The 10879-nt window shown below is 49.2% G+C and overlaps 1 pseudogene; it reads left to right on the top strand.

The window, feature by feature from the left end:
* Positions 1-709: 709 nt before the first annotated feature.
* LOC109281186 (adhesion G protein-coupled receptor E3-like) lies at positions 710-10522 on the top strand (annotated as a pseudogene).
* The last annotated feature ends 357 nt before the right edge of the window (positions 10523-10879 follow it).

Genomic DNA, 10879 nt, shown 5'->3' with positions numbered 1-10879 from the left:
GCTCCTAGCAGCAACATACAGCTTATAATACATGAACAAATGATAAGAAACACCTGGTCTAATCTTCACAGAGTTCAGCAAGCACCTTAGACACAATTTTCAGCTGTTACACCCTCAGTCTCTCCTCATAGGGCTTGGCCTGCAAACCCTTAAGCATATGAGTGGCCGTCCTCTGGACCCTCTCGAGGTTATCCACTAGGGCTGTGCGAAGCTTTGGTCCCTGATTCAATTTGGCTAAGATTAGGCCCGATTCAGTGGCCGAATCTCTGAATCCAAATTGAATCAGAGGACCTTTTAATCTCTCCGAATTGAATTGGAACCCTTTGAATCAATTCAGAGAGATTCAGAAAGATTTGGAGGTTCAGACATAGAGACAGCTTTAAATATTTTTTCTGCATACCTCTAGAGTGCTGCGATGCTGGGGCACATGGAGCGTCCCACAGGAGCATGGGGGGCTCCCCAGCGTGCTCGGCAGCAGACTCAGAAGAGGACCAGAAGCACTTCCGGTCCTCTTCTGGATCCGCCAGGGAGTGCGCGGGGGGGGCCTCCCCCCCCCCACCTTGGCGACTGGTGCTTCCTGGGTCTGGGGGGTGGGGGGGCACCCAGGGTTTGATTGTTGAGCCCGGGTGGGTGGGTGGGGGTGTCTCTCCAGCAGACCCGGAAGTGGACTGGAAGTGCTTCTGGTCCACTTCCAGGTTTGCCGCCGATCATGTGGAGAGCCCTCTGCACTCTTATGCGATGCTCCATCCGCCCCAGCTTCGCAGCATTCACCAGCCGCGCTGGTACCTCAAGGTATATAGGAAAAACTTAAAGCTGTGTCTATGTCTGAATCGCTGATTCTCTGAATCAGCATTGAATCTTCAGATTCGGATTTGGCTGAATCAAATCAGGGTCAGCGATCTGAATCAACGAATTGAATCAATGTCCCTGATTCGGGCTGAATCTGAATCGAATAGGACCCATTTCACACACCCCTATTATCCACATCCTTCTTAAAGTACAGCACCCAAAACTGGAGACAGTACTCCAACTGCGGTCTGACCAAAGCCACATAGAGGGAAGTATCACATCCTTGCATCTATTTGTCACGATAAAGTGTGGTTAGCTTTACTGATAATTTTGTCACACTGACAACTGATGTTCATCCTGGAGTCCAGTATGGCTCCAAGGTCCCTTTCCGCTTCTGTGCTGCTGAGAGGGTCGTTCCTCCAGACAGTAGGCGTGCTGGATATTTTTACGTCCTAGGTATAGCACTCTGCACTTGTCCTTGTTGAACTGCATTCTAGTTATGGTGATTGTTTGTGTTTCTACAGCAAAGGAAATAGTGTAATGAATAGTGATGTGACCATGGGCCGTATTTTCAGCTGATGAAAAGCCTATCATCTTTGATGGGCTGCACTGATTTGCATCAGCTGATTATTTGGCCTGGTGTACCATTTTAGGTCACCAAAGCATTACAAAGACTGGACTAGTGCTGGCTCCATCCCAAATGGTTTGGCAGGTCCTCACATGATGTTCTGAAGTGATTTAAAAACCACTTCTTAGTGTTCTGTACCTAAAAATGCAGTGTGGGGAAGGGGAGAGAGAGATTTAAGCCACTCCTGTTTCCTCTGCATTCTGGGGTCATACAAATCATTGCATTTATATTTAGCTACTCATGGTTCATGGGAAGCAGCAGATAACTGTAGCTCAGTGAATTCTTACCACTTTCTTGATCCACTTGGCATTTGGAGATCAGCTCACATAAAGGCTCAAATACCAGTTCAGTTATCAAGGGACGCCCTTTGCACAGGATTCTTAGAGAACCATTAGCATCTGATTTAAGTCCCTTTTACAGGCCAGAGCAACACAAACACCCTGATGCTCCTTCCCTAAATTGGATGGCAGATTAGAACAGGTTTTAATATGGCGAATTTCTCAATTTCTTTACTGCAGATGTAACCATCATTTAGGTTATAACCAGGGTCCAGATCCAGGCCTTGTAACTTTAGGAGCTACTGTAGCTTGAGCTACTGCACTAACTCCCATAGCATGGAGCTGTGTCAAAACCATACCCTGGTTGAGCCAGCCTTTGGAGGATACACAAAGCATGCTGAACAAGGTTACACAGACAAAGGTGAAATGACTATTGGATGGCAATACACAAAGAAAAATCAGGCTTTTAGGGCCAAATATTTTGCCAACTAGATACAAATTCAGCTATAAGTTGGTTAGGCAGGGATTGTACCTGTTGGATTGTAGCACATCACCAACCTTTTCTTGTAGGATGGAGAAAGGATGTCATTGTGGACCTGAAGAGAGTGACAGTTAACTTCTCATCTGTGCCAAAGATGCTCCACAAGGGCTGGGCCTGTTATTTAGGTTACTGTACTACTGAACTGCCTTGTGCTTTTGAATGATTAGCTTGAAAGACCATGAAAGGGACTCCTTTTCTGTGGGTCATTGCTCAGTGCTTTTAAACATCAAGTTCCTTAAGGGTCTCCAACTGGGCACACAAATCACAGTATGTTTTCAAAAGCTAGGGCCCTACTGATGTCTTCCTGATGCAAACTATCTCACTGATTGTTTCTCTTCCCATTGCTAGGTTCTATGACCATGTAATGTCACAACAGGAGTCAACAGAGAAGCATGCTGTTCGAGCTTTTCAGAAAAGTCTCCCTGGAGATACATCCAAAAGCCGAGGGTGGGGAGGTGTGTGTGGAACGTATTTGGGTTATAACTGTTTCGACAGATACAAATGTGCCAGTGATTTTGAGCTTCAGCATTCTCTATTTTTCCTATGTTAGTTCAACCATGGGTGCTTTTGAAAACCTGTGCCAAAGTGCTAAGGCAGTGATCCTCAACTGGGGTTTCACAGCACCGTGGGGCACTGAGATCATTTTAAGGGTGCCACAGGGTGTCAAGCATTATTAGTGCTGTTAGATATGCAAATGCTTACACATTTCACATGAAAAGCCCAAATATTTCAAGTAGGAATCCAGAGTGTCAATACCATTTTGCCTTGTTGTGAGGTCTTTCTGAGTTCCTTGTAGCTGCCAGGCTGCCTGCCCCTGGGGAGCAGGCAGGGAAAGGTTAACCTGCCTGCCCAGTCTCTCCTGATGGGCTGCTGCTCTTGTTTGGCCTGAACCCACCCAGAAAGCAGCAGCAGTTAGGGCTGGGCAGGCAGCTTAAACCTTCCCTGCCTGCTTCCTTGGGACAAACAGCAGGGTCAGCCCCAAGTAAGCAGATCAGGAGACATAGAGCAAGGATCTGGGGTGCTGGGGAGAGCTGGGGTTGTGGGGGTAGTGGACCCAATTCAGTTCAGCAGGAGGGGGTGGGAGGGTCCCACTAAGGTGTAGCCTAGAGTGGCTACAATTTAGTGCACAATAAGATGAGTAGCACAGATCAGAGATAATCCTGCCCTTGAGTGGTGTAACTTTGAGCTGCCTAAGTTCTTAAAACCAGTTTCAGGTGTTAATGTGCAGACAATCCAGGTGTTAAGAGTTCCAGGAAGTGCCCCAAATTACCACGTAACACGACCCTTACTCAATCTCCTTGCACCTCAAGAACCCCTTTGTATCTCTCCAGGGGCTTGGGAGAAGAATTTAAATAATACATGTGAAGTGCTCCAATCCTAGGTGAAATATCAGGCATCCAGATGGTTCACTTTGGCCTTAGCATGTCTCAATCTGTACATATATTAGTGGGATGGAAAGAGCCACAGATTAAAGCTAGACTGTAGTGGGAAGCAGCATGTCTCAAGTTATGACTTGCTCTTCAGTGCCTGCAGAACCAGCCCATTTCCCATGTTTCTCTGTGGTGTCACCTTTATAGCGCATCTGGATACCTCATGACACAGTGCAGCAGTGTCTGGAGACCTCTGATCAAATGCTTTTCAAAAAATGCCTGTGCTCTTTGCTCTGTGGCTATTCTTATGTCTTTCTGTCAGCCCTGCTCAGAGCAGTAGGAGCTGTTCTGTTGTTTAGCACTGGCCCTACAGCATTAACAGATGATGGAGATTTTCTGTAGCTCGAGTGGCTGAGGCCTGGGCTTTGAGGACATGGGGTTTGTCTTAGCTGTTGCTAAGAAGCTACAGGTTGTTTGAAAGGGCGTTGCAGAGAAAACCTGGGCAACCACTGATTTGCTACTGTGTTCTCTGGTACTAGAGCAGGGATGGACAAAATATGGTCCATGGGCCGGCTATGGCCTACCAAGGGATTTTATCTGGCCCACTGTGGGTCCCATGCATGTGCCTGGCCCATCATGTGAGGGGCAGCCCAGGCCATGGCACATGCAGCCCATCTCACTACCTGTAGGTGCTGGGCAGAGCAGGGCAGGGGCGGTGCAGTGAATGGACTTTCTGCCCAGGTGCTGCTGCCAGTCTGCCTCTTACCCACTGTTGGGGGTGCCCAATGGGGCAGGCAGGGTTGCCATGGAGACCAGCCCAGGCCCCCAGTGGGCAGGGTGTGCTCAGCCAGGTGGATGGGATGGGGCTGCAGGTAGACAGGGACTGGCATCCGGGAACAGGATGGTCAGGTGGGGGCTGAGTCTGGGGCCTAGATCATGAGGCGGTGACAGTGTGGGGTCAGAGCCTGAGTCACAGTAGTGACAATGGGCACTAGTTTCCCATTGCAGGGATGTGTGGGGAGTGGATTGTGGCTCTGCCCTGGGCCCCAAGCCCTGTGCTGTCACCGCCCCACAATCCCAGCCCTGGCCTCAGCCCTGCCCACCCATCGTACTCCTGGATGTCACTGCCTGCCCGCCCATGGCCCCATCCCATCAGCCAGGTCGAGTATGCCATACCCACAGGGGTCCTGGGCCAGTCTCCATGAAGACCATACCCACCCGCTCCATCCAGTGCCCCCAGCAGTGAGTACAGAGCTGACAGGCTGGGCCCAGATAGGACCAATTGCCCCCCACCCCATTGTCCTCCTGCCATGCCGGATCAGCACCCCCTCCTCCCCCTGGGTCCACAACAGCTCACCAAAACTCCCTAAGTGGCTCTCCAGCCACCCCTGCAGGCACCAGGCTTGAAGAGTGAATGAAAAAGGACTTTAGATATACTTTGGCTTCAGGTTACATTGGGATCCAGAGGTTGCTGAAGGGGCTCCACTGCACAGAGGATTCCCTGCAGGTCTCCTGAGCTGTGGGAGGTCACAGTGACTCCTGAACAGTATTAATTCGCAGCATGTGCCCACGAACTTCTGACACCCACCCCCTCATCCACAAGATGTTTCCTTTCCCAAACTCAGGAAGCTGCTCGCTTGTTCGATTCCCTCCTGTGAATTGCTCCCTTCCCTGTGCCAGTGACAGCGAGGAGGTGACACTATCTGCGACACTTTCTGGAGAGCATGGAACAGGCTGTGTTAACTGCAGCATTTATGTCTCCCAAGCAGGAGACACAGAACATAAAAGACAGGGTCTTTGGGTGAGGAGAATGTAGGCTCCCAGTGCCCTCTGGTGGCTGCTGAAAGATAGTTATACACAATTCAGGGAGGCACAGAACACCACAGCCCACTGCCCCTGTCCTGGGGCTTACAACCCCAGCAATGGCAGCTGCTTGAAAGAGTTTTAAATACACTGCCAGGCTTCTGTCACCACAGGCAACAGCTGAACAGGCAGAAGCCTACTTGGTGACTTCCTTCTGCACCCTGCCCCAGTGGTGAACGTCTCTACCATCCCCTTCCCTTTGCCCCTGCCTTTTAGCTCAGTAGCACTTACTTGGGGGGGGGGGGGGGGGGGAGGAGTTGAACTGTAGGTTGGGAAAAGGGAAACAAAGAAATACGGGATGGGAAGCAAGATGGGAGATGGAACCAAGAGGTTCTTCACTTCTAAGGAGCTCTGCTTTTCCTCTCCACAGCAATTGAGACCCAACTTGTCCCAAGGAACTGCAGCCATGCCAACGAAGTCTTCAAGCTGATTGCTGAGGACAGGATGGAGATTCACTGCAGCACAATTGTCAGTGTAGTGACACAAGGTATCCATGGCACAGAGCAGTTCCCAGATGCATTCCCCCTGTAGCAGGGCACTGAACCCCAGTCCCAGTTCTTCCATTTCTTTTGTCCCTGTGGATCCCATGCTAAGGCCCTTTTCTTTGGCTGTGGCATTAGATTGGTCTCGCTCAGTAGTTGTGGCCCATCAGCTGCACAGAGACCTTTGTTCCCAGTTGTTCAGCAGTATGAAAATCAAGTATGGAGGGGGCTGGGCAGAGAGATAGCTCATGAATTAGTCCAGAGAGTGGAAAAGTCTGAGCTCCATTGGCCCAACACACAATGTCCTGATGGTGACCCCAGCAAGATCCTAGCTTGGAGATGTGTGACACTCAGGGAAAGATCCAGGAAAACATGCCTCCATTCCCCCTTTCAGGCTGATTTGACCTATCTGGGGCTGGGAAAGCCCCCTCTGGCCAAGCCCTCTGCCTGTCCTACATCAAGAAAAGCAATGACATCCCCCTCAGTACCATGTGCCTACATCCACAGTTCCCAAACTTCACTGATTTGCATATCCCTCCTTAAAAAAAGTATTGAAATGAACTGGTGGACCCTTGAGTTCTCTGACTGGGGTACATGAGCTGATCTAGGCTACTGCTACATGGAAGACACAGGAGGCATCAGCAGGGCATCTGTGTAAAGCCCATCTCCTTAGCCATGGCTCCTGTGTTCTGTTCCCAGCTGTACTATAGACTTGCTTACATATCTCTGTCTTCATTCCAGAATCTTTGTCTTTGTAAAGAGATGTCCTCTTTTGTTCCAACAGGTAGTGGAGCACTTGTTTTCATTTCTTACTCCATCCTCAACTCCATTATTCCTGATAGATTTGTCAACGAGGAAAACCTGTCAGCTGCTCTGAACCTGGGGAAAGTTCATCTGCAGTCCCGAGTGGTGAGTGCAGCCATTGGAGAGCAGGGACCCACTGAAAACTAGACTCCCATTCACAACCTGTCCAGTCCTGTGAATTTCACCCCGTACCACATCCAGGTGTGTGGAACTCTCCTACCTCTGGTCTGGTCTGGGTCTCAGTGGGTTACTTAAAAGGTTCATCTTCTGCTTTCTGCTGCCTTCTCATTCCTTATATCAGATCCTTTTTACCCTGGGCCAGAATAACAGGAAAACAGCTTCCTATGTAGAGTGGGGTCTGGAGAGTGAAATGGTGAGATAGGAATGAACTGAATAGACTGCAGGTGTGGGATGGCCCCACAGTGGGAAAAATCCTATGAACCCTCTGCTGTAAATCTTGCAGTGCTGCTAGTTCAGCTCTGTGCCAAGGCTTGTGTTACAGGAGCAGAAGGCACTGAGTCCACCTTGTGCTCTTGCTGTAAAGGCCCTCTCTGTGGCACAGTGAGAGCTAGGAAGCTTGGGGGCCTCACATTCATGAGGCTTACTGGAGATTTGTGATGATAGAAACTCATGATATGCTGCTACTGCCATTGCAATTCCAGGAGAAAGAAGAGGACAAAGAGGCTATCTGTGTTTACTGGAAACAAGGCACCTGGTCTTGGGAAGACTGCACCATGCTGCGCACAAACAGCAATTACACTGCAGCTGCAACCATCTCCAGCTTTGCTGTGCTCATGGCTCCCACTGATAGAGAGGTATCTCACCCACTGACTTAGAGCACAGGCTGGGTCTTGTGCTTCTTACTCAGACAAATCAGCAGGGAATTCTGACTGAGTAAGGGCTTTGGGATCTCATTGCTGGCCACACAGGCTGGTTCAGTGCCAAGAGGCTGGTATGGGCTCAAGGGCCATTGTCTCTTTTCCATTTTACAGGATTGTCACACCCTGAACATACTCACATACGTGAGGCTGAGCATCTCTCTGCTGTGCCTCCTTCCTGCCATCCTCACCTTCCTCTTGTGCCACACCCTGTGGAATGTTAGTACTGCCATCCACCTGCAGCTCTGCCTCTGTCTCTTTCTGGGCGACCTGCTTTTCCTCACCTCTGTGACTCACAACAGCAATCAAGTATGTCATCCAGTGTTATCATTAAGCTTTGTCTGGACCCTCTAAGCCTCCCAGCACTCTAGAACATTTTTACAATGTGGCTTAGAGTTTATCATGTTGCTTCCAAGCTCTTGAGTCCCTCAATAAAGCAACAGAAATAATGATTTATTCCCTTCCACAGAAATCTTCACTGTTTTCTTTCCTCCTTTTAGCCTTTTGTCCCAAACAAATCTTCAGTGATATTAAAATGTAAGAATGGAACTAAGACAAATTTCAATAGATACAGCTCCTTGCCCATGCTCTCCATCCCCTGTGGGTGATTATAGGATCCCTGCACACTGAAAACTCATATAGAAGGAAAAACATGCTTCCTCCAGGGGTCTCCATCTCATTGTTCATACCCTAGCTCACCTTTTCCAGGATTACTCATAGAATCCTATAGTTCTCAGGGTCACTTTGGAATCACAACCTCCAGAGTCCCTATTTTCTGGATTTTGGAAGGCTGAAAAGACCACCCTGACTGAAGCAATCCTCCACCAGCTGATGACTGCACACCCTTCAGGGATAGACTGGAGAGATGAGTGAACAGAAGTCCCTAATGTAACCTTGAGGCTGGTCTCTTTCTATCCCCTGCATTCCCTTTCCCAACTAGTGCTCTTGATCTGTCACCCCCAGATAGTGTGTGCTGTCATTGCCGCCTGTCTCCATTACCTCTTCCTAGCCACCTTCACCTGGATGTTCCTGGAAGGGCTGCAGCTCATCCTCACTGTCAGGAACCTGAAGGTTGTGATCTACACTAGCATCTGCAAATTCAGGAACCAATACATATAATCTTTTGGTTTTGGACTCTCAGCCCTGGTGGTGACTATTTTTGTAGCAGCCAACTCAAATGGCTGTGGAACTAACCATCAGTAAGTGCCTAGTCTGTCCCCAAGTGGAACTGGGAAGTGGCCTGTACAGTCCCAATAGGACTTAGATTTCCCTGCAAATTTGTCCTGGGTTCTGAATATCCAAGCTGACAACTTCCCACCTCACCAGGAGTACTCTGATGCTGCCAGGTATAACCAAAGCATTCCCATGAGCACAGTCTAGAAGATCCCATTCAGTCCCCCATAGTACTTTCTACTCTTTCCTCCTCCTCTCATCTAAAGAGATGAAGGTCAAAAACACAATATATGGTACTTTTTTGCCACTCCAAGCTTGAGCCTCACCTGGTGTCAGTCCATTGCACATCCATCAGCTGAGTACCTAGCCCTCCATCACTGCTGTATGCACCTGCCTGATAGAGAGTGATTTGAGAGCTTCACTGGGAATGTCAGGCCAGATCTTGCTCACACTTCTCTCTGACCCACCAAGGTTCTTATTCTATGCTCATCATGTTGGTATCTGAGTTCTGGAGCATCAACGCTCCTGTGTAACTACAGTAACCCCTGTAGACTTTCTTCCTGGATTTCTGTTGGTGTTGCTGAGATCAGCACCTTGTTCTAGATCTGTGTTCCCAACCTTTTGGTCTGATCCATTTTTTGTATCAGGACTGAATCTCCCTCCTTGTTTCGGTGGCTGATCTTCATATGAGCAGCACCAGGCTTTTGCTTCAGGGCTAACATCTCTTTTCCCTCCTTTTCTTTAGCTGCTGGCTCAGCTTGAATGGAGGCTTCTGATGGGCCTTCCTGGGGCCTGTCTGTGCTTAACTGTGGCTGGTATATTGCAGGACCACTCTTCCCTGCAATATATTGTCTTCCCTCTGTAACCCTACTGATTTCAGTGGAACTGAGAACATGGCCTCTAGAAATGGGGGAAAAAAGGCCCTGGCCTGTGTCATTTTGCAGTTCCTAAGAGCATTCCTTGGGTTGTAGTCTCCTGGACTATGGTACATACTCAGACAGAGCTCCCATCAAAGCTAGTGTGGTTTCAGCTTGGGAACAGCAGGAGTTGAGGTGAATGTGGTAGCAGCCTGAGTGTTAGGGAAGACTAGAGATGGAATCTGGGATCTGAGCCAGGTCCTACTGAGATACATTTGTGAGGAACATGTCCCACCGTTTCCAGAGATAAACCTCATCTTCTATATCCTGACACTGGTTCCTGAGAACGAGCCTTTCCTCCCTCAACACAGAGGTGTCCACCCTGAGAGATCGCAGGTGAGACAGTGACAAAGCAATGCCGAGCAGTCTGAGCAATTATGGAGGAGGGTGATAAAATATTTGGGATTTGTAGCAAGGAGTTCCCTTTGTGTTTAATTGGAAATGACCGTGTCACACAACAAAGCATCAGACAGCAGGTTCACCCTCTTCTGGCCTGAGCCCTGTGGTCCAGTTGCTGTCCCCCAAGGGTTATTCTAATAGGATCCCTCTTCCTGCTTTTCTGTAGGCTGCTGACCTTTAAAGCCATCATCCAGCTCTTCATCCTGGGCTGCTCATATAGTCTAGGTATCTTCCAGTTAGGCCTAGGAGCCCAGGTCATGGCATATTTATCCACCATGTGTAACACCCTGCAGGGAGCCTTGATCTTCCTGGTGCATTGCATCCTCAGTTGCCAGGTGAGACCACAGCCCTTTATCACCCACTCATGTCTGATCTTCTCTGCATGCTGATTACATCATGTAGTGACTGTCCTGTTTTGCAGGTGAGAGGAGTATAGGAAGTGGATCAAAGGATTCCAAGCATCCAGGCCAAAAGCTCAATCAACCTCTGCCTCCATGTCCACTGGCCCCACCAAGACCATCTTGGTGAGTGTCCTCTGCTCTATTTCAGTACCCGTATTCATCTCTAGAGCTCCAAAGGTGCCTTTCCCCCAGCATGTTTAGGGTTTGATATAAACAGTCTGCAGACAACACTGAGAACATGCCAGGGAGAGTCCCACCCTGATCTGCGCATGACGGGACTGTCCCAAGTATCCAAGGTCCCCTCTCCTGGGACCTCCATCCTTCCTTCTGTTGGCTCTATGGAGAGCCCCAGGGTC

The sequence above is a fragment of the Alligator mississippiensis genome, chromosome 8 (genome assembly GCF_030867095.1).
Source record: "Alligator mississippiensis isolate rAllMis1 chromosome 8, rAllMis1, whole genome shotgun sequence".
Lineage (NCBI taxonomy): Eukaryota > Metazoa > Chordata > Crocodylia > Alligatoridae > Alligator > Alligator mississippiensis.
Note: the sequence above shows the minus strand (reverse complement) of the source record. Positions and strands in the feature narration are given on the sequence as shown.